A 21,390-nucleotide genomic window follows, 5' to 3' on the forward strand; every position below is an offset into this window, starting at 1 on the left:
AACCTTCTTTGGGTCCGACAGAAATGCACCAGAACCTGCTCACCCCTGCAGAGAGGAGACTGCAGTCCACATCATGCAAACTGCAAGCGCAATGCTGTCCTTCAGATCCCAGAATGCCAGCCTGGCTGGAGGACAGAAGACAAAGCAGCTTCTCTGGCCCCTGAGCCTTAGCCAGTGTTGTCTTAAGAGGCGCCCGCAGCCACCGCCTTCAAAGTAGTCCTCCCTCTAAACAGTCCCTCTTTGGTTCTCCTCTCCCTCCTCTGAGGGCTGCTCTTACAGTTCTTTGGGGCTGATCTTAAGCCTCTGATGACCAACCCTCGACCCCACAGTTGTTCACATAAATGAGCTTTATCTCCCTAATTGCTTCCCTGTAATTCCATCAGATGTGGCCGTGCCCTCTGCTGATGTGCCTGCTGCCAGCATCTCCAGACGCCTTTCCCGAGTAATGTCCCTCTAAGGTGGAAACCTAACACGCTTCTCCCTGAGAGTTTAAACCGCAGGCACCATGGACCAGGCTTCCGGCTTCCTGCTGCAGATCATTAGGAGGGAGGGGCATGCTTTATTTTATTACTTATGTAAACTCTTGTTCCAGAAAGCTCTTACGTGTGGGGAGTGTTCTGGGTTTGTTGGGGCTTTTCCGGTATTCACCAGGTCTCATTATGAAATGTGTTTGTATGGAGGGGGCTTTAATGGCTGAAATGGCAGCGATGAATACACCGCTCTGCCCCCTGGGTAATTTCAAGGCCCCTTTTGTGAGCACCAAATAGAGGTGTGGGGTGAAGGTCAGTCCCGGCATCTTCTTTCGGCTCTGTTAGAGGCTTGTTTATGCCTAGCGATACCTAGGTAAGAAACCTAACCATTTCTGCTCTTTCAAAGCATTTTTTTTTAAGTCTGTATTTGTTACAATACTGCTTTTGTTTTGTTGGGGTTTTTTGGCCGGGAGGCATATGGGATCTTGGCTGCCCACTGGGGATGGAACCTACACCCCCTGTATTGGAAGGTAGAGTCTTCTTTTAACTCTCGACATATCTTCACCTCTACCCATTTGAGCCCCTCTAATTACAACCTATGGCTTAAATGAAGGAAAAACTATTTTTTTTTTAAAAAATATGGGACATGTTTGAGGCAGTTTGCCGACTGAATATGCTCTGAAGACCCATGCCATCGTTCACACACACCACCATTATTATGGTCCTCAACGTGAAAAGCATCATTATGGTCCTCATCGTGATGGCCGCTCATAGGTTTCTCAAGGAGTCAGTATCAGATACTTTAAGATGGATTTAGAAATGTATCAAAGGAAAAATTGGTAACATTCTTCTTTCCCCTGCCAGAGACCGCCCAGGCCCAGAACTCTAAGCAGAAAAGCAACTGAACTTTTAACAAAGGCAAAGGTAAATTCCAACCATCACCACTACTTTCCTGTTGCCCACAGGGTGGGGAAAGGGGACAGTTTTTGTGAGCTCTTGAGGAGCCTTAGCCAGAGAAATAAATATTTGGGAGTAGGGGTAATTTCTCAGCAGGCATATGCTCATATACACATAAATGGAGATTTTTCTCACACAGTCATATCTATTGCTGGTATTTATCGGAAAGTATTGAATCACACAAACACACACACACACAATCCATCCACCTATCCTGTCTCTGGAGAGAAATAATTTTCTCTTTCCTTCTACTGAACTTACATAATATCCCCACCCCTTGTTCCAACCTTAGACGTGAGTCCTCCGGGGGCAGCTGTAAAGCCTTCTTCCTAGGACAGATGGAACCACCCTTCCTCAGCTACTCTGTGGGTGGGTTTAGTGAGTCAATAGGGGCTGAGGGATGTTCTGGTGGCTTGTGTTTGTGGCTTGCCTGGCTGATTCACGGTGCTGAGTATGTCAATAACAATTATGACAGTTTTAATACCTAATAAAGATGTTTTCTTCCAAGTCCAATCTACAATTCTTTTATTTGGATGTTTTTGCCAAATCTTACTCAATTTGACTTCAGTTTAAATATATATAAAAAATACATAATTGCATCTCCCATACAGGCATAGAACAAGAAAAAGACTTCAAACAGGATGCATTCCTGTCCATGTGTGCTGCTATGAGCCACTGTATGCGGGTCTGCTGGAGGCCTGCAGAGAAGTGCCAAATTTAGATGGCCTCAAAAAAAATTTTTTTTAAAGCAGACTTTATTGAGAACAAGGAATGTTCCAGGGGTCAGAAATGAAGTGTCAGCAACTCTCAATGGATTCACCTTTTCATTTTCTAATCCTTCCGTTTGTCTTAAAATGGAAATGATACCCCAAAAATGAGGACCTGAGTCAGAGCTGCATAAACCCCAAAAATTAAACCTTGTGAATCACTAGGGACTTTCTCCAAATTAAAGGGAGGAGAGAGGTTTATTTTAAACTAAAATCCAATCTATTTATTTCTTAAACATACACAAATACAGAGACCTAGGATCCTAGGAGGCTGCAGGTTCCATTTGCTGCTTCATGCCACATTCTTAGAGTTTAGGGTTAGTCCCTTTCCAGGAGCTGCAGGCTAGAGGAGGCACTGTGCTAGGCTCCCAGTGACCTGCATGCTTTTTCTGCTCATGCCCTGAGACCCCTAAATTGAGCCAGGCAAAGATGAACAGAGTTGCTTTCCTTTTTTTATTTTCCTCCCTTGCTCAAATCAAGTAAGTTGGGGACCCAAAGACCTAGGTCCACACTCATTTCCCGAAGCTTCCGGACTGACACAGAGAGGGCAGAGCACCCTCTCCCCATGGCTCCCAGTGGGACAGTCCCCAGAGAGGCTGCTTTTCCATGCACCTCTGCTCTCTAGTTTCACAGATGGACACACAGTGGTCAACAGAGAAGATTACAGAGTCTGGATAGGAAGGGAGGGCGGGGATACACCTTCAGATTCTAAGACCGGCACAACGGAAGGCCTTGGCAGATAAACAGCCTGTCCTCCCAGCTCCCCAGTGCTTCCCGGCCTGGCTTTTGCGCGGGGATGGCAGGGTGCGGGCTCCTCGGTCCCTCTCCCCTCATCCTCATCCGGGCCTCCTCATCGTCTATCCGGGCCCTATGGCGCTCACCAGCTCATCCCTCACTCTAGAAAGCTTCAGACTGAGCCAGAAAGGGGGTACCTGCGAACAGGCTGGGAGAGGACTCGACCTGAAAGCCCTTCTTAGCCATCCCTGTGGCTTCCCACCAGCAGAGTGCAAGGGTTAAAGTCCTTGGTGAATGGCGGTTTTGGGGTGGAATCCTCCGGACCCCCCTTTAAGCCCACCCAGCCTCCTCCATCCTCTCTCCAGGGCGTAGGCTTCTTCCCCCGGGACCCAGTGATCCACAACCCCCAGCAACACGCCCTGGCCCTCCCCAAACACTCTCCTTCCCCCACCCCCACAACTCGAAAGAAGCCAAAACAACAGCAGAACCCTCAATGCAGAAGAAAAAGACACATTTCTCCTGCAGCCTTCGTGCCAGAGGGGACCCAGTGGCTGAGAAGTGGGTCTGACTTCCTCTTGCTGGTTCTGGGAACCTCCAAACCCCAGTCCTCCGACCCAGACAGAAAGTGATAGGGCCCTTCCATCCACTGGACCTGGTCTCCGTTTTTAAGAGAACTCAATTCTTCCTTTTTCTTAGCTGCTGCGCCCACCCCGGTACAGCCTTAGTGATACAAGTCTCCATAGGATTAACAGATCCTTAAAATCCTCTTCAGAGTCCTGCAGCCAAGGTGACGTACCCAAGGAAAGGGGCCGGTTGGCCACCAGAGGCCACACACACAGGTCAGGAGCAGAAGGTGCCTGACAAAGGTCACACCACGGATAGCTTGCAACACACAGGCAGGTGCACCTGGACATCATCACCCGGGGGCTTCCCTTCAGCCCGTCACCCGTCCTCAGATTGATGTGGCAATATTTATTCCCATTTAATTGAGACACTGGTTTAATTTCACATCACCTCGGTTTAAGGCCCTGTGGGGTTTTCTACAGTTCTTTTCCCCAGTGCCTCTACAGAAACTAATTGCTGTTAATATCCAATTTTGGCTTTATTATTCGTTAGCCAATTATGTAGCCCATAGCCCGGGCCCCTTGCTGCTTACGGCCTCTGCTGGAATCAGCGAACACTAGGCCTGGCTTCTGCGTTTCTTCCTTGCCTCTATTCAAACCCCTCCCCCACCCCAAGATGATTTACTGGGCACATTCGTCTTCTTGTTTGTTTGTCCCAGCACTTAGCCCAGTGGGGGAGGGAGGGGGGCAGTTACCCTCAGGCTTTTTTTTTTTTTTTCTCCTTTTGTGGGAGATTTCTTCTTTGCCCTTGAAGTCAGTAATTCCGACTTTATAAAAAAAGGGAATCTAAGTTTTTCCTTCCTCTAGTCACCACTTCTGGGCTTGCTTTCTCTGGAGCCATTTTTTAAAAAAATTTTCCATTATGGTTCATTACAGGATATTGAGTAGAGTTGAATTTGGAGCGGCACTTTTCCATGAGACAAGACACTGGAGGCCTCCCCTTCTTCCCCCCTCCCCATTCCCAGCCCTCCCTCACTTCCCCAGGAGCCCAACCGGGGCTGGCCTGAGAGCTTAGGACCCTGATATAACACCATCGATTCACGGAGAGCTAGAACCTTGTCATTTCATGTTTTGAGGAGGGAAAGGAGAAAGCAATTTGGGAAAAGCACCCTTTTCGGAGATAAAGAGGCAAGCTTTTGTCTCCTCTCCCATGGATGCCCTGGAAACCGCTCCTGCTTCACTTCCTGACCGTGTGGAGCGGTCACAATTAGGGGCTATTGCCTTAAAAAAAAAGTCTTTTGCCTTGTTTTATTTGTGTGCCCAGAATTCACTGATATCTGGAAGTGAGCACTTCCGCTTATGGGTGCTCTGGAAACAGGAAAATAAAAGGAAAAATCAGAACGACAAGCAGAGAGATCCTTATTTTTTTAACTTTTTATTTTCTCTTGGGGTATAGCTGATTAACAATGCTGTGATGGTTTCAGGCGAACAGCAAAGGGACTCAGCCATACGTATACGTGTATCCATTCTGCCCCAAACTCCCCTCCCAGCGAGATCCTTCTTTGCCTGTTTTTTTTTCCCTTCTTCCCCATTTTGAAATAACGCTTTAAATGCTCTAGCAGGCTCTTTCAGTTACCTCTAACAGTTCTATAGCAACCTGCCTCATGTCGGCATCAGAACTGAACTGAGAGAAAGCAAAATGTCAGAGCAGCTGGTGACGGCTGAGGCCTCGTATTGCCCCACTGCTGAGGGGGTCGGAGGCCTTCATTCTGGTCTGGGAATCCTGTGGGTTTCTTGTTGGGCCAACATGAGGGCGAGTGTTGTGTCAGGCTGGGACATTGTTAAGAAGGTGTCGTCCACATAAGGCTCAATAAATACCACCTAAATTGGATGTCATTAAATTAGCAGCAGCTGCCCTTCTTCTTTGGCTGCAAAAAAAACTACAATTATGCGTGAAGACCTCTTGGATAGAAAATAGAGTGGCCTCATCGGCAAGGAAGGGGCTGAAAACTGTTTCTGGTTTATCCGCTGGCCCCAGCCCTGCTTAACTCATCCAGATGTGTGGACTTGATTTTCAGATACTTCATGCATGGTTGAGAGACCACATACATGCCAATTCCCACACATAAAATCAAAGAGTTAAAAAAAAGAAGAAAAAAAAAACTTGGCTTCTCTTGTGGCTCAGTGGTAAAGCATTGCCTGCCAACGCAGGAGACACAGGTTTGATTCCAGATCCGGGACAATCCCACCATGACTACTGAACCTATGCTTTAGAGCCCAGGAACTGCAATACTGAAGCCTGAGCGCCCTAGAGCCCCATGCTCTGCAGTAAGAGAAGCCACGGCAATGAGCACCTGTGCACCGAAACCAAAGTAGCCCCCTCTCTCTTCAGCTAGAGCAAAGCCCATGCAGCAGTGAAGACCCAGCATAGCAAAAAAAAGAAAAAGGAGTAAAAAAATCTCCTTTGAGCCCTTTTGCCTTCCTTGTAGAGTACTTGTTCTCCTTTCTAACAACCCCTACAACTCAAATCTCTTCCTTCACCACCCTCAATTCACACTGCAACCAAGGTGTCCCCAATGATGCGTGCGAGTTAAGTCACTTCAGTTATGTCCGACTCTTTGCAACCCCATGGACTGTAGCCCGACAGGCTCCTCTGTCCATGGGGATTCTCTTGGCAAGAATACGTGGGTTCTTGCCATACTTGGCTTGCCATGCCCTTCTCCAGGGGATCTTCCCAACCAGGGATCAAACCCCCATATCACGTCTCCTGCATTGGCGGGCAGGTTCTTTACACCACCTGGGAAGCCCCTTCCTGACAGGTGTATGCCATAAATAAATAAATACCAGTTTCTCTCTCCTCTAGTCTCCTCCCCCCAGCCCCATGAAAATAGGTATATTTTCAATGGTCAAGAGGTGTTAGGAGAAGAGCAGTGAAGTTAAGCCATATCACACAAATACGTGAATTGCTTTGTCTCAAATTTCCTGGAGATATTTACATCTTAGGCACTAAGTGGAATCTAGGTTGGAGTTTCTTGTGAATGCGTCTAAAAGGGGGGAGAATAGCATCAACTTCCCCATTTGTTTGAGGAAAACACCCCTTCCTTCTAGACATATTGATGCTCCAAACACTCATTATTGTTATTGTTTAGTTGCTACGTTGTGTCCAACTCATTGCAACCCCATGGACTATAGCCCACCAGGCTCCTCTGTCCATGGGATTCCCAGGCAAGAATACTGGAATAGGTTGCCATTTCCTTCTCCAGAAGATCTTCCCAACCCAAGGATCGAACCCATGTCTTGTGCATTGGTAGGCAGGTTCTTTACCATTGAGCCACCAGGGGAGCCCTAACATATGACACAGTTAATAAGGAAACACATTTCAAGAACTCCAGGTGGGGACTTCCCTGGTGGTCCAGTGGCTAAGACTTGGCGCTCCCCATGCAAAGGGCCAAGGTTCAATCCCTGGTCGGGGAACTAGATCCTGTGTGCCTCAACTAAAAGATTCTGCATACTGAAACAAAAATCCCGAGTGCTGCAACTAAGACCTGGGGCAGCCAAATAAAAAAAAAGAACCTCGGGGGAACCCTCTTTGGTTTCCTCTCCCAATTGAAGGCTGGTAAGAGCACCCTGAGCCTTGAACTGAGACACCTGTGACTTCTGCATATTATATGCCATCAGTCTAGGTTAAGGCCACTACATTTAAGGCCAGTCTGCTCATGTCAGTTTGCATAATTGTGAATTCTGACTTTACTGTTCCATAAAGAGTCACACTTAATTATTTGATTAAACACTGGACGCTGTGACCCAGCGAGCCCAGTTCCCTACAGTGACTCAAAATAGAATCTAAGCTGGTGAACCTGGGAATCAAGTTGTATAAGATTAGGCTACCCAAGATGGCTGTTTCCTTGCTCTCAGAACATCCCCTGCTCCACCAGTTCCTGCTTCACCTAAACCCTATTCAAATGACTGGCCTTCCTACATACTTGCCCTGGCCCAGCTGGTGATTGCCCTAATCTTTGGATCAGAACAGGCCCAACTTGATGGCTCCTCCTCAAAGGGGAAGGTTTTGCTCCTCTGCTGGTTTCCCTGCTAACCAACAAGCCCAGCTGACATCAATTACCACCATCACCAGTAACCTCTCCCCTCACCACCCTCAGGGAAAACCGCTGCCATTTCCTGCCCACAGCCTGCCCCACACAATGGGGTGTTGCCCCAGGATCTTGCTCCAGACATGTAAGTTTCCCCATCCATGAACTATTTTTAAAAATTGATTTTATTTTTGGCTGTGCTGGGTCTTCATCGCTTTTGCGCAGGCTTTTGCTAGTTGCAACAATCGGGGGCTAGTCTTCGTTGTGGAGCACCACTTCTAGGTGTAGGATTCAGTACTTGCCGCTCCCAGGCCCTAAAGCACGGGATTAGTGGTGGGGGTGCATAGCCTCCGTGGCATATGGAATCTTCCCAGACCAGTGATCAAACCTATGTCCCGTGCATTGGCAGGTGGATACTCCGTCACTGGACCACCAGGGATGTCCCCCATCCATTAACTATTGATATCTCTGTCGCTGAGTCTGGGCTTTTTCTTCGGTTTTAAAGCTGGTTAAGTATAGTCTCATAGCCCGTCAGGATGCAGCACGTGGCTTTGGTACCTCCCTGAGTTGTTTTTGTTCACTCTCCTCTCCCTAGCCAGCCTTCCCTGGTCTAAGTGGAATTCCATCATCTCCTTGATAACCCTGACAGCATCCATTTTTCTTGGAGTAGCAACGCTGAAAACAGTGCCAAGCCAGGATCCAGAGCAGATTCTTTCAGGGCAAGGAATCGAGTGGGCTGTGACTTTTGTTAGTGAGCTTGAAGCCAGCAGGTTCGAATCTTGCCAGAGCCTTCCTGGGTTCCCGCTAGCCTCTCAGAAAACTTGGTCTTGGAGAAAGTTTGGGTTTCCTCTCTTTCCCTTCTGCCTTAGCATCTTGCTGCCTTTGCCGGGATGATTAATCGAGAGTAACAGCCTAGCCCAAGAAATTAGGAGCATGATTCCGCCACCCGCCTGCACCCACCCCTGTTTCGATAAACCTGTCTTATCCAGTTCCTGAATCCCTCCTCATATGACTGACTAAAAGCTATCCCTAGCATTTGGGATGGCTAGGAAAATTATTTAATGTGATACCAGGGTCTCTCAGGAGTCTGGAGAGATTTGGTCCCTTCCATTTCCTGAGGCTCCCAGGCTATTCCAAAATTAAGAAATGCCAAAGCAAGGGTTACCAAAATTGTGATGTCTTTTTCATGCTTAGAGTTAAGAATTTGAAATTAAATGATTAATATCTGCTTTCAGTTCTGTTACTGTACCTATGCTGTCTGTACAGCATCTTCCAAAAGTATTACCAAAAAGTCTGCATATGAGACCCTTCGTGATTCTGGCACCCAAGCAGAGGCCAGAGTCACGAGGGCCCCCTAGACCCAGGCCCAGCCCCCAGAGAGAGCACAGCCTAATGTAATGACTTTGGGTAAGTTGCTAAATCTCTCTGAATGTCTTTTGCAAAAAGGTGATGATAATAATGGTGTCTACTTCATAGAGCTGTTTTATGGATTAAATTAGATAATGCATGTTAAAAACATTTTGTTATTGTTCAGTCGCTCACTCATGTCCAACCCTTTGCGACCCCGTGAACTGCAGCATGCCAGGCTTCCCTGTCCTTCACTATCTCCTGGAGTTTGCTCAAACTCATGTCCATTGAGTCGGTGATGCCATCCAACCATCTCATCCTCTGTCATCCCCCTTAAAACATTTAGCACTGTTCAATAGAAATATAATGCAAGTATATACAAAACTTAATCTCTTTGGTAGCCGCATTTTAAAAAGTGAAGAGACGTATAACATTGACTTTAATCATATATTTTATTTAACCCAATACATAGAACCCCAAATAATTTCAACATGTTAAACAGAGTAAAAACTATTCATGCGACATGTAACATTCTTTTATTCAGGCTACATCTTCAAAATCCGATGTGTAACTAATACACACCATGCTACCCAGTTCAGTTACTGAATTTTCAACAGAAAGCTTCCTATTAGACTTCATACAATCTAGAGTTGAAGAACTAATTCACACACCCAACATAGTTCCAACCATTTAAAAGTATTTTCTAATAACCCAGGAGAGTACTTGCTATTTTCCAAATGAGTTCTTTCATTACATTTTTGTTTATTTATTTATTTTTGACTGTGCTGGTCTTGGCTGCTGTGCGCGGGCTTTCTCTAGTGGTGGAGGTCAGGGGCTACTCTCTAGCTAGGGTGTGCCGGTTTCGCATTGTGGCGGCTTCTTTTGTGGCAGAGCACAAGCTCTAGGGTGTGGGCTCAGTAGTTGTGGTGCATGGGTTTATTTACCACCAACCCCCGCCATGTGGCATCTTCCTGGACCAGGGATCAAACCCATGTCAGCTGCATTGGCAAGCGGATTCTTAACCACTGGGCCTCTAGGACAGTCCCTAGAGTATTTGTTTTTAAGCTTAAATTATATCAAAGATCTGTTCTTCAATTGCAGTAGCCACCTGTCAAGAGCTCCATAGCTACATGTAGTTAGTGGCTCTCCCATCAGGCAATGCAGGTTTCAGCATAATACCTGGCATATGGTCAGTGCTCAATAAACATTCACTAGCCATTGCTCTGCATTCAGATGCTTATATCTTTCCTTTTCTCCTTTGCTTTTCGCTTCTCTTCTTTTCACAGCTATTTGTAAGGCCTTGTCAGACAGCCATTTTGCTTTTTTGAATTTCTTTTCCATGGGGATGGTCTTGATCCCTGTCTCCTGTACAAAGGAGAAAAGGAAAGATATAAGCATCTGAATGCAGAGTTCCAAAGAATAGCAAGGAGAGATAAGAAAGCCTTCCTCAGTGATCAATGCAAAGAAATAAAGGAAAACAACAGAATGGGAAAGACGAGAGATCTCTTCAAGAAAATTAGAGATACCAAGGGAACATTTCATGCAAAGATGGGCTCGATAAAGGACAGAAATGGTATGGACCTAACAGAAGCAGAAGATATTAGAAGACGTGGCAAGAATACACAGAAGAACTATACAAAAAAGAGCTTCACAACCCAGATAATCACGATGGTGTGATCACTCACCTAGAGCCAGACGTCCTGGAATGTGAAGTCAAGTGGGCCTTAGAAAGCATCACTACGAACAAAGCTAGTGGAGGTGATGGAATTCCAGTTGAGCTATTTCAGATCCTGAAAGATGATGCTGTGAAAGTGCTGCGCTCAATATGCCAGCAAATCTGGAAAACTCAGCAGTGGCCACAGGACTGGAAAAGGTCAGTTTTCATTCCAATCCCAAAGAAAGGCAATGCCAAAGAATACTCAAACTACCGCACAATTGCACTCATCTCACACGCTAGTAAAGTAATGCTCAAAATTCTCTAAGCCAGGCTTCAGCTGTATGTGAACCGTGAACTTCCAGATGTTCAAGCTGGTTTTAGAAAAGGCAGAGGAACCAGAGATCAAATTGCCAACATCCGATGGATCATGGAAAAAGCAAGAGAGTTCCAGAAAAACATCTATTTCTGCTTTATTGACTATGCCAAAGCCTTTGACTGTGTGGATCACAATAAACTGTGGAAAATTCTGAAAGAGATGGGAATACCAGACCACATGACCTGCCTCTTGAGAACCCTATATGCAGGTCAGGAAGCAACAGTTAGAACTGGACATGGAACAACAGACTGGTTCCAAATAGGAAAAGGAGTACGTCAAGGCTGCATATTGTCACCCTGCCTATTTAACTTACGTGCAGAATACATGATGAGAAACGCTGGGCTGGAAGAAGCACAAGCTGGAATCAAGATTGCCGGGAGAAATATCAATAACCTCAGATATGCAGATGACACCACCCTTATGGCAGAAAGTGAAGAGGAACTAAAAAGCCTCTTGATGAAAGTAAAAGAGGAGAGTCAAAAAGTTGGCTTAAAGCTCAACATTCAGAAAACTAAGATCATGGCATCTGGTCCCATCCCTTCATGGGAAATAGATGTGGAAACAGTGTCAGACTTTATTTTTGGGGGGATCCAAAATCACTGCAGATGGTGATTGCAGCCATGAAATTAAAAGACACTTACTCCTTGGAAGGAAAGTTATGACCAACCTAGATAGCATATTCAAAAGCAGAGATATTACTTTGCCAACAAAGGTCCGTCTAGTCAAGGCTATGGTTTTTCCAGTGGTCATGTATGGATGTGAGAGTTGGACTGTGAAGAAAACTGAGCACTGAAGAATTGATGCTTTTGAACTGTGGTGTTGGAGAAGACTCTTGAGTGTCCCTTGGACTGCAAGGAGATCCAACCAGTCCATCCTAAAGGAGATCAGTCCTGGGTGTTCATTGGAAGGACTGACGCTAAAGCTGAAACTCCAATACTTTGGCCACCTCATGCAAAGAGTTGACTCATTGGAAAAGATCCTGATGCTGGGAGGGATTGGGGGCAGGAGGAGAAGGGGACGACAGAGGATGAGATGGCTGGATGGCATCACCAACTCGATGGACATGAGTTTGAGTGAACTCTGGGAGTTGGTGATGGACAGGGAGGCCTGGCATGCTGTGATTCATGGGGTCGCAAGGAGTCAGACACGACTGAGCAATTGAACTGAACTGAAGTGAACTAAGCCATTGCTCTTAGGGCCCCTTCTCTCCCCAGATGGGAATAGGGAGCAGTGCCTTCTCCTCCCTCAGACTCCAGATTGGCTGCCAGGCTGTCATTTGCTCCACACACAGCCTGTGAAACGAGCCCAGGCCCAGCAACTCCAGGGCCTCTACAGGGACAATTTCGCTGTCACAGATGGGGCCATTTCCCAGAAGCATCTCCCTGATTTTCCCCACTGTAACTTTAGGAAGTCTTCCAGGATTATTTGCCTGTGTGCCTAAAAGACCCTGATGCTGCGAAACATTGAAGGCAGGAGGAGAAGGGGACAAGAGTATGAGATGGTTGGATGGCATCACCAACTCAATGGACATGAGCTTGTGCAAGCTCCAGGAGTTGATGATGGGCAGGGAGGCCTGGTGTGTAGTCCATGGGGTTGCAAAGAGTAGGACATGACTAAGCGACTGAACTGAACTGAACTGATGTGTGTAAGGAGTGAGGTTAGTAAGGCTTTTGTGGAGAATTAGTCTTGGAAACACTCACTTGGTACATCTGTGCAGAAGGAAAGACAGAACTGACATGGCCACACCCGTGACTGACTTGGGTGCATATTTAGAGACCGCTGGATATGGGAGAAGGTTGATGTGAGAGGAACACCCTAAATTTATCCCCGTGCTAATTCTTGTGTTCTTGATTATAAATCTCTGCTCCCTGGATTCATTTGCAAGCAATTTTATTGAAATCTTGCTGTTCAATATCAGCCAGGAGGAATTTGTGGATACTTAGGGCCCCTCCTTCCCTGCCCCCCATAATCTTTGAGTCCAGTAGAAAAAATTAAGAAATACTTAAATAATTACAATGAAATCAAACATGGTTGATATCGTACAAGAGAAAAGTCAAAATGCTAGAGGAGTTCAAATAAATGAGATGCCTTTTCCAATAAGACAATGAGGGAAATTTCAAGAGATAGAATTTGGGAGTGGGGGGAGCAGCTTAAATAGTAAGATGAACAAGAGCATCGTCCTGGGGTGGGGAGGATTTGCAGAACAAAGCATAGGTATAATGACAATATAGCAGAAAGAAAGTGCGGGGCCAGATTGCATGTGGGAATTGCTGGATCATATAGTGTCTTAGTCAGCCCAGGCTGCCCTAACAAAATACCACAGACTGGCTGGCTTAAACAACAGAAATTTATTTTCTCCCCTTTCTGGAGGCTGGAAGTCCAAGATCAGGGTGCCAGCGTGGTCGAGTTCTAGTGAAAGCTCTGTTTCTGACTTGCAGATGGCTGCCTTCTTGCTGTCTTCTCATGTGGCAAAGAGAGAGAGGAGGCTCTGGTTTGGTCCTATATGGGCCATCATGATGACCCCACTCATCTGAACAGAATCGCCTCCCAAGCACCATCTGCCGTCTCCAAATACCATTACCTTGGGAGTCAGGGCTTCAGCCTACAAAGCTGAGGTTGGAGGGAGTCACAATTCAGTCCACAGCACATAGGAATTCTATTTTTAATTTTTTGAAGACCCTCCATACTGTTTTCCACAGTGGTTGCACCATTTGCCTTTCTAGCGACAACACACAAGAGTTTCAGTTTCTCTACATCCTTGCCAACACTTATTTTCTGGTTTTGGGGGGGAGGGGCGGGGCAGGGTGGGGGAGGGGGGATTGTTTTGTTTTTTCATTTTTAGTAGCCAACCTAATGATGATGCTTCGTTGTGATTTTTGACTTGCATTTCCCCTAAAGATTAGTGATGTTGAGAATCTTTTCAAGTGTTTATTAGCCATTTGTATGTCTTCTTTAGCAAAATGTCAATTCAAGGCCTCAGTTCATTTTTTAAATCAGGTGATTTGTTGGCAAATCCTAGGATGTTCTGACAAATGGAGTGGAGGCAGCAGTCCCTTACCCACTGAGTACAGTCTTTCTGTCCTAAGATGGGTATCAAGTCATTGAGCTGGTCACCTGCATGCCCATTGACTGTCATCTATCTTCTGGCAGTTTGTGCTTAAATCCTCAAACTGGTCTCCTTGGTTGGGTCTCTGAAACCCTTCCTACATCTCGCCTGCCTCTAATTTCTGAGAGCTAGCCTTGATCTCTGGGGAACTCCTGCTGCAAATCTGATAAAGGACTTAACAGTAAAAGGACTTTCCTGGCAGTCCAGTGGTTAAGACTCCACACTTGCTGTGCAGGGGGTGAGGGTTTGATCCCTGGTCGGGAAGCTAAGATCCCACATGCCTTGTGGCCGAAAAACCAAAACATGAAACAGAGGCAATACTATAACAAATTCAATAAAGGTTTAAGAAGAACAATAGACTCACAACCCTGACCCTGACTTCTAGCATATTATTCAGAACTCTGATGTCAAGCGACAGAAGCACAATTTGAACCAGCTTAAACACAAAGTGGGATTTATCATCCCACAGAATCCAGTTGTTACTCAAGGACAGCTAGAAACATGGACTCAGACATCTTTGTGTCTCCAGCATCTGCTCCTCTCTGCACATATTTAATTCTTCTCTCTTTCTTCAAACTAGCCTCTGCTTCCCAGGTCTACACAGCAAGAAACATGGCCATTGGGATTTCCCAGACTTTATATTTTATAGCTCAGATTAAGTTAAGTGCCTACCCCTGGACCAATGAACTTAACCAAAAGCACAGGAAACCCCGATTGGTCAAATGTGAGTGAAGCGTGTACATGGAGCTCCCATGGAAGGGAGGGAGGGACAGCTGCCTAGAAATAAGTCCTGACCAAGTAATATCACTGGTATTATCACCAGTGTCCTATGAATGGTGCATCTGAAGTTGTGCCGTGCACACCCCGTGTGATGGAGGTTCCAGTAGAACAGCTTATTCCTGGATTCCAACCTACCAGTTGGTATCTCCCTCCTGCATCCCCCTTCCTTGGAAGACCTCAGCACTGAGTCCATCACATCCTCTGGAGTTCTGTGGTTTGAAATATTGGCCATTTCTCCTAACCCTCCAGACAAGTTCCCAGCACACTTCAGAGTCCAAGTTTAGTGTTATGATAGAAGCTTCTGTGGAGACCATAAATCGTTACTTTTTTTTTTCACCAACTGTATAACATTTGGTGCTTTTCACAACACCGCACTGCTTACGACTTACTGTGCTGTCTTTCTCCCTAGCAAGCCACCAGTATTTCTTGTCTCCTCTCTACACAAGAAAAAAAGGGAGAGAAGAGCCAGAAATGCCTATGCTCACCTCTCCCAGGTATAGCAATGCATATGCCTTGAGTAGAGTAATTTGGGACCTAAAGGAAACCCCCATGGAGGGGCTCTGCCCCCGGGTCTCACTAATTCAGGATTTAATTCTCTCCTGTGAGCCAGGCATTGAATTACTGCCCTCCTCTCCATGCCTCCTGTTTTCCACTGTCTCATCTAATAAAAGCTCCAGATCTGAAAGTCTCTGAGACCCTAACCCTAATCCAATTAAACCCTGCAAAAGCAAGTAGACTAGAGAAAGACAAAGAGGTGAAGAGGTTAATAGCAGACAAAGCCTCCACTGACAAGCTAAATTAGCCTGCCCACCTCAGAAGAAACGGTAAAAGCAGATTACTGAGACTGCTGGTGGTGATTAACATTTGCTCAAAATTCTAAGTAGCTGACTTTTTTTTTTCAAGTTAAATGTTAACCTGAGGAAAGAGGGATAGTAACCATGGGAGAGAAATAGGAAGAAAGAAACAGAAAGACCAGCCTTCTGGGTGGGTGAACATCTTCTTCCCAAAATAGTTGAGGACCTGTTTCCCATTCAATCTTGTTTCCTTATCAGGCAGGAGAGATGGAGATTTGCAACATCTTCATTTCTCAGAGAAGCTAGATTCTAGGATGAAAATGGAAGCAGGAAGGTTACCAACCCTGACCTTGGAGGAACCAGGTCAGGAGCCTCCTAGAACGCTTTCAGTTTTGTATCCTGTCTTAGTCAATTTGGGTTGCTATAGCAAATGCCATGGGCTTCACAGGTGACTCAGTGGTAAAGAATCTGCCTGCCAATGCAGGAGGTATGGATTTGATCCCTGGGCTAGGAAGATCCTCTGGAGGAGGAAATGGCAACCCCTTCCAGTATTCTTAGAACTTCCCTGGTGGCTCAGATGGTAAAGCATCTGTCTACAATGCAGGAGACCCGGGTTCAATCCCTGGGTTGGGAAGATCCCCTGGAGAAGGAAATGGCAATCCACTCCAGTACTATTGCCTAGAAAATCCCATGGACAGAGGAGCCTGGTGGGCTACAGTCCATGGGGTGGCAAAGAGTTGGACACGACTGACTGAGTATACATACATGCACACACAACAAATACCCTGGACTTAGTGGCTTTAAAAACGGACATTTATTTCTCACAGTTCTGGAGGCTTGAAGTCCAAGGTTAAGATGCCACTCAATGTGATTCCTGGTGAGGACCCCCTTCTTTGCTTGCGGACAGTGCCTTCTCCCACATGGCTGTGGTCTCTTCATCGCCTTATAAGGGCATCAATCCCATCATTTGGGCCCCACCCCCATGACATCATCCAAATCCAATTACTTCACAAAAGCCCCACCTCCAAACACCAACACATTGGAGATTAAGGTTCAACTTATGGATTTTGGGAGTGGGGTGCTGGAGAAGACTTTTGAGAGTCCCAAGGACAGCAAGGAAATCAAATCAGTTAATCCTAAAGGAAATCAACTCTGAATATTCATTGGAAGCACTGACGCTGAAGCTGAAGCTCCAGTACTTCGTCCGCTTGATGAGAAGAGCCGACTCATTGGAAAAGACCCTGATGCTGAGAAAGATTGAGGACAGGAGGAGAAGGGGGAGACAGAGAATGAGATGGTTGGATGGCATCACCAACTCAATGAACATGAGTTTGAGCAACGATAGTGAAGGACAGGGAAGCCTGGTGTGCTGAAGTTCATGGAGTCACAAAGAGTCAGACACAACTTAGTGACTGAACAATACGTAGCACATATGTATGAGATGCAGTTCATAGCGCATCTTTGTGAATTAGTCTGTGGGGTGAGTTTGTTCTGATGCAATAAGTAGCTAACACTGGAAAAGTACCATCTTTGCTCAGTGTTTAGGGGTACTTCGTTGTATCAGGACAATATTCTTGGTGCAAATCAACATCTTGATATTCCTTGAGATCCTTTAGTAGACACTTCATTTACCATGATGAAGAGCAGAAAGACTATGATACGACTGTTTTGTGTGACTACTTGTGAATCATTGATAGGTTATTGGCGTGTACAGAAATTCAGCACTTTGAGACTTCCCTGGTGGTCCAGGGGTTAGGACTCTGAGCTCCCAATGCAGGTGGCCTGGTTTCGATCCCTTGTTGGGGAATTTATCCCATATGCCCCAACTAAAACTCAGTGCAGCCAGCTAAATACTTAAAAATAAAATAAAAGAGCTTAAAAAAAAAAAAGAAAGAAAGTCAGCCTTCAATAACGAGTAAGGCACCAGCATTAAGGGGCAGAATATCTATGAGCACAATATTAAGACACTTATATAGAAACCTGGGAGGAAACAGAAAAATTGGACATGGATCTTACCTTTTAGGAACTTATAATCAGGAAAGAAAAGACTTGTATCAGTGACTAAAAGCATAATGGAAAGTAATACCTAACACAGAGTACTGTAAAAAAAGGTCATGTATTATCAAGAACGTAAAATGGTACAGCCACTGTGAAAAAGAGTATAGCAGTTCCTCAAAAAATTAAAAATAGAGTTACCATGAGATCTAGCAATCCCACGGCTGGGTATAAATTCAAAAAAATTGAAAGCAAGGACTCAAACACGTATTTGTACACACATGTTCGCAGCATTATTCACAACAGCCAAAAGGTGAAGGCAACCCAGGTGTCTATCAACAAACGAATCAATAAAGAAAACATAGTCTGCTGCTGCTGCTGCTAAGTTGCTTCAGTCGTATCCGACTCTGTGCAACCCCTGAGAGGGCAGCCCACCAGGCTCTGCCATCCCTGGGATTCTCCAGGCAAGAACACTGGAGTGGGTTGCCATTTCCTTCTCCAATGCATGAATGTGAAAAGTGAAAGTGAAGTCACTCAGTCGTGTCCGACTCTTAGCGACCCCATGGACTGCAGCCTACCAGGCTCCTCCATCCCTGGGGTTTTCCAGGCAAGAGTGGAGTGTGGTGCCACTGCCTTCTCCAAAACACAGTATATACATACAATATTACTTAGCCTTAAAAAGGAACAAAATTCTGACATGTGTTACCACATGGATGAAACTTGAAGACATTATGCTAAATGAAATAAACGAGTCACGAAAGGGCAAATACTGTTTGATTCCACTCATATGAGGTCCTACAGTAGTCAGATTCAGAGAGACTGAAAGTAGAATGGTGGGTGCCTGGGGGTGGAGTTGAGGGGAGTAATATGGGGTTATGGTTTAATGGGTACAGTTTCAGCTTTATAAGATGTAGAGATCTATGGACGGGTGGTGGTGGTTATACAATAATATGTGTGTACTCAATGCCATTGAACTGTGCACTTAAAAATGGCTATGATGGTGAATTTTATATAATGTAGTTTTATCATGATTTTTTTATTTCTTAAAAAATTTATGCAATGTTTGAAGATTAGTTTCTGTTTACAGTTATTACAAATATTCGTTATATTCCCCATGTTGTACAACACATCCTCGAGCCTATCTTATACCAAATAGCTTATATCTCCTGCTGTGTGCATGCTCAGTCAAATTAGACTCTTTGTGACCCCAGGGACTATAGCCCACCAGGCTCCTCTCTTCATGGGATTCCCCAGGCAAGAACACTAGATTAGGTTGCCATTTCCTACTCCAGGGCATTTGCCCGACCCAGGGATCAAACCCATGTCTCTTGCGTCTCCTGCTTTGGCAGGCAGATTTTTTACCATTGTGCCACCTGGGAAGCCCGTATATCTCACTCCCCACCTCTATTTGGCAACCCCCACCCCACATTTGTTAAAAACATCATGTTGTTTCAGATGAAACTTCCCAGAAGTCTCTGAGTTGGCACTGATCTGGGCTTGAAAGGGCAGATACATTTCAATAGATAAAGAAGAGGAAGACACTTCCCTGGTGGTCCAGTGGTTAAAACTTTGCCTTCCAGTTCAGAGGGCATGGTTTTGATCCCTGGTCAGAGAATTAAGATCTCACATGCCTCATGGCCAAAAAAAACCCAAAACAGAACAAAACATAAAACACAGGCAATATTATAACAAATTCAATAAAGACATTAAAAACGGTCCACATTAAAAAAAAAAATCTTTAAAAAAGAAAAGAAGAGGAAAAAGGGCTTCAGAGGTATAAGGAAGAACGTGAAATATCCAAAAGCAGTGAAGCATCAATAGGCAGGCACGATGAGTAGGTTTAAATTTCCTGGGACAAAGCGTTCAGGAAGGAAAATAAGGTTCAACAACTGTTGAAGCCAAGACAACACAGCCTCAATGGCTAGACCAAGGAGTTTGGGTTTTGTCCTCTAATCCATCATAGCCAGCATTTCCATAGTGTGTTCCACAGAAAGCTAGTTCCCTGAGATGCTGTGGGGGAAAAGCAGGGGAAGGGAGCTATAGTTGAAAAAGTTTGGGAGATAATGCACAGTCCTAGAGACAATGCCTTATGCTAAGTCCTAACATAAAGAAACTCGACTCACTTTGTTTAACTTACTGTTCCCAAAATTCATTTGATCATGCTACCCTTGGAGGAAGCTTCAGAAGCCATTTTATTTTTTTCTTAGCTTTTTAGTTGTTCCAGCCAACGTAGAAATGGTATCTTGCAAAGAGGCAATTTTAGATTTTTTGTGCACAATTGGAAGCTTCTGCATACCAATGAAAATAAATATACCATTCGTTTAGCTTAATTTTAGAACTGCAGTACTCCAATTTAATCTTAAGAAAAAATGAATTTGGAGAAATTGAAAGTTCTCCATAATGACCATTGTAATGTGAAACCACTCTTAGTTTGTTCAGACCACTTAGTTTAAAGATGTGCTTGTAGGAGGTCACAGTTTTTAAACATCAAGTGAGCCTGAGTCCCCAAAGGAGGGCTGCCCTTACAGCATTTAGGTGACTGGGATCCCATTTTCCTAAACTCTTCTGAAAACATAAGTTGCTAGAGTCCTAGTCCAAATCCCGAAAGGAATCTAAAAACAAAAATTCCTGGATTTCAGTTCATCTGATCTCCCAAAGAGAACCTCACTACCTTGCACTTCAGGAAACAACTAAATAGTCACCAAGGACAAAACCTTAAATTAGAAAAGATGAAATCTTTTCCCTGATGGGACAGCCTTTCTGGATCCAGAATAAAGTCAGAGAACTCAAAGAGCACCAAGAGCAAAGCTTGAAATCTCAGAGAAGACCCACCAAACTGAAAACAGGAGGCCACTCATGGAAGCAAGGAGCACAGGGGTTTGGTATGAGTACTTCATTCAGTTCTGGGGGTCCATCACCTCTCAAGATTTGCCTCATTTGAACCCCACTTCTGACACCAAAAATGTCAACTTTAATATTATAACACCCATTTATTTTACCAGCAAAAGCAACTTTATTCAGGAAAGTCCAGAGGAATTGTCATTTGAGATTATGTGATTATGATGTACCACAGGGGAATCTGGGCTTCCCTCGTGGCTTAGTTGGTAAAGAATCTGCCTGCAATGCAGGAGACCTGAGTTCTATCCCTGGGTTGGGAAGATCCCCTGGAGAAGGGAAAGGCTACCCTACCCACTCCAGTATTCTGGCCTGGAGAATTCTATGGACTGTATAATTCATAGGATTGCAAAAAGTTGGACATGACTGAGCAACTTTCACTCACTCACTCACTCACTCACTCACTCACAGGGGAATCCAGAGAGCAAGGCAGGGGAACTTGCTTTCAACAGGAAAAGAGAAGAGTTGGGAGGGGCTGAACCAGAATCCACTGGAAGAACTCTGGAAGTCCAAAGTGTGGAGGCTTCTCATTGCTTGTACTGCTACAGTCTCTAATTGGCCGGACTGTCATGGGGTGGAGAATTTTCTTCTTCCTGATAAAGGGTAAAGTAGGAAATGGCAACCCACTCCAGTATTCTTGCCTGGAGAATCCCAGGGACAGAGGAGCCTAGTGGGCTGCCATCTATGGGGTCGCACAGAGTCGGACACGACTGAAGCGACTTAGCAGCAGGCAAAATCTTCCTGTCAGCAATGTAGGCCTACACCACTCCCTGTGTAGAGTAATTAATGATATATGGCAGGGCATGGAGGCTTCCCTGATGGCTCAGCCAGTAGGTAAAGAATCCACCTGCAATACAGGA

General features: G+C 45.3%; 3 long non-coding RNA genes across 3 annotated transcripts in view; 2 read left to right on the top strand and 1 right to left on the bottom strand.

The window, feature by feature from the left end:
• The first annotated feature begins 774 nt into the window (after positions 1-774).
• On the top strand, positions 775-2,038 carry LOC129651472 (uncharacterized). The gene is made up of 3 exons (XR_008714165.1): positions 775-843; positions 1,335-1,394; positions 1,720-2,038. It is a non-coding gene; the product is annotated as an uncharacterized LOC129651472 (long non-coding RNA).
• A 5,462-nt stretch (positions 2,039-7,500) lies between these two features.
• Positions 7,501-21,390, top strand: part of LOC129649834 (uncharacterized) — a 31,869-nt gene continuing 17,979 nt past the window's right edge. Inside the window, exon 1 of the long non-coding RNA XR_008713306.1 lies at positions 7,501-7,725. This is a non-coding gene — a long non-coding RNA (uncharacterized LOC129649834). The remainder of the gene's footprint in view (positions 7,726-21,390) is intronic.
• LOC129649836 (uncharacterized) lies at positions 13,328-18,614 on the bottom strand. Its single transcript, XR_008713307.1, has 3 exons — positions 15,867-18,614; positions 14,982-15,147; positions 13,328-13,570 (listed from the first exon to the last, which is right to left on the bottom strand). It is a non-coding gene; the product is annotated as an uncharacterized LOC129649836 (long non-coding RNA).

Source organism: Bubalus kerabau, chromosome 4, assembly GCF_029407905.1.
Source record: "Bubalus kerabau isolate K-KA32 ecotype Philippines breed swamp buffalo chromosome 4, PCC_UOA_SB_1v2, whole genome shotgun sequence".
Lineage (NCBI taxonomy): Eukaryota > Metazoa > Chordata > Mammalia > Artiodactyla > Bovidae > Bubalus > Bubalus kerabau.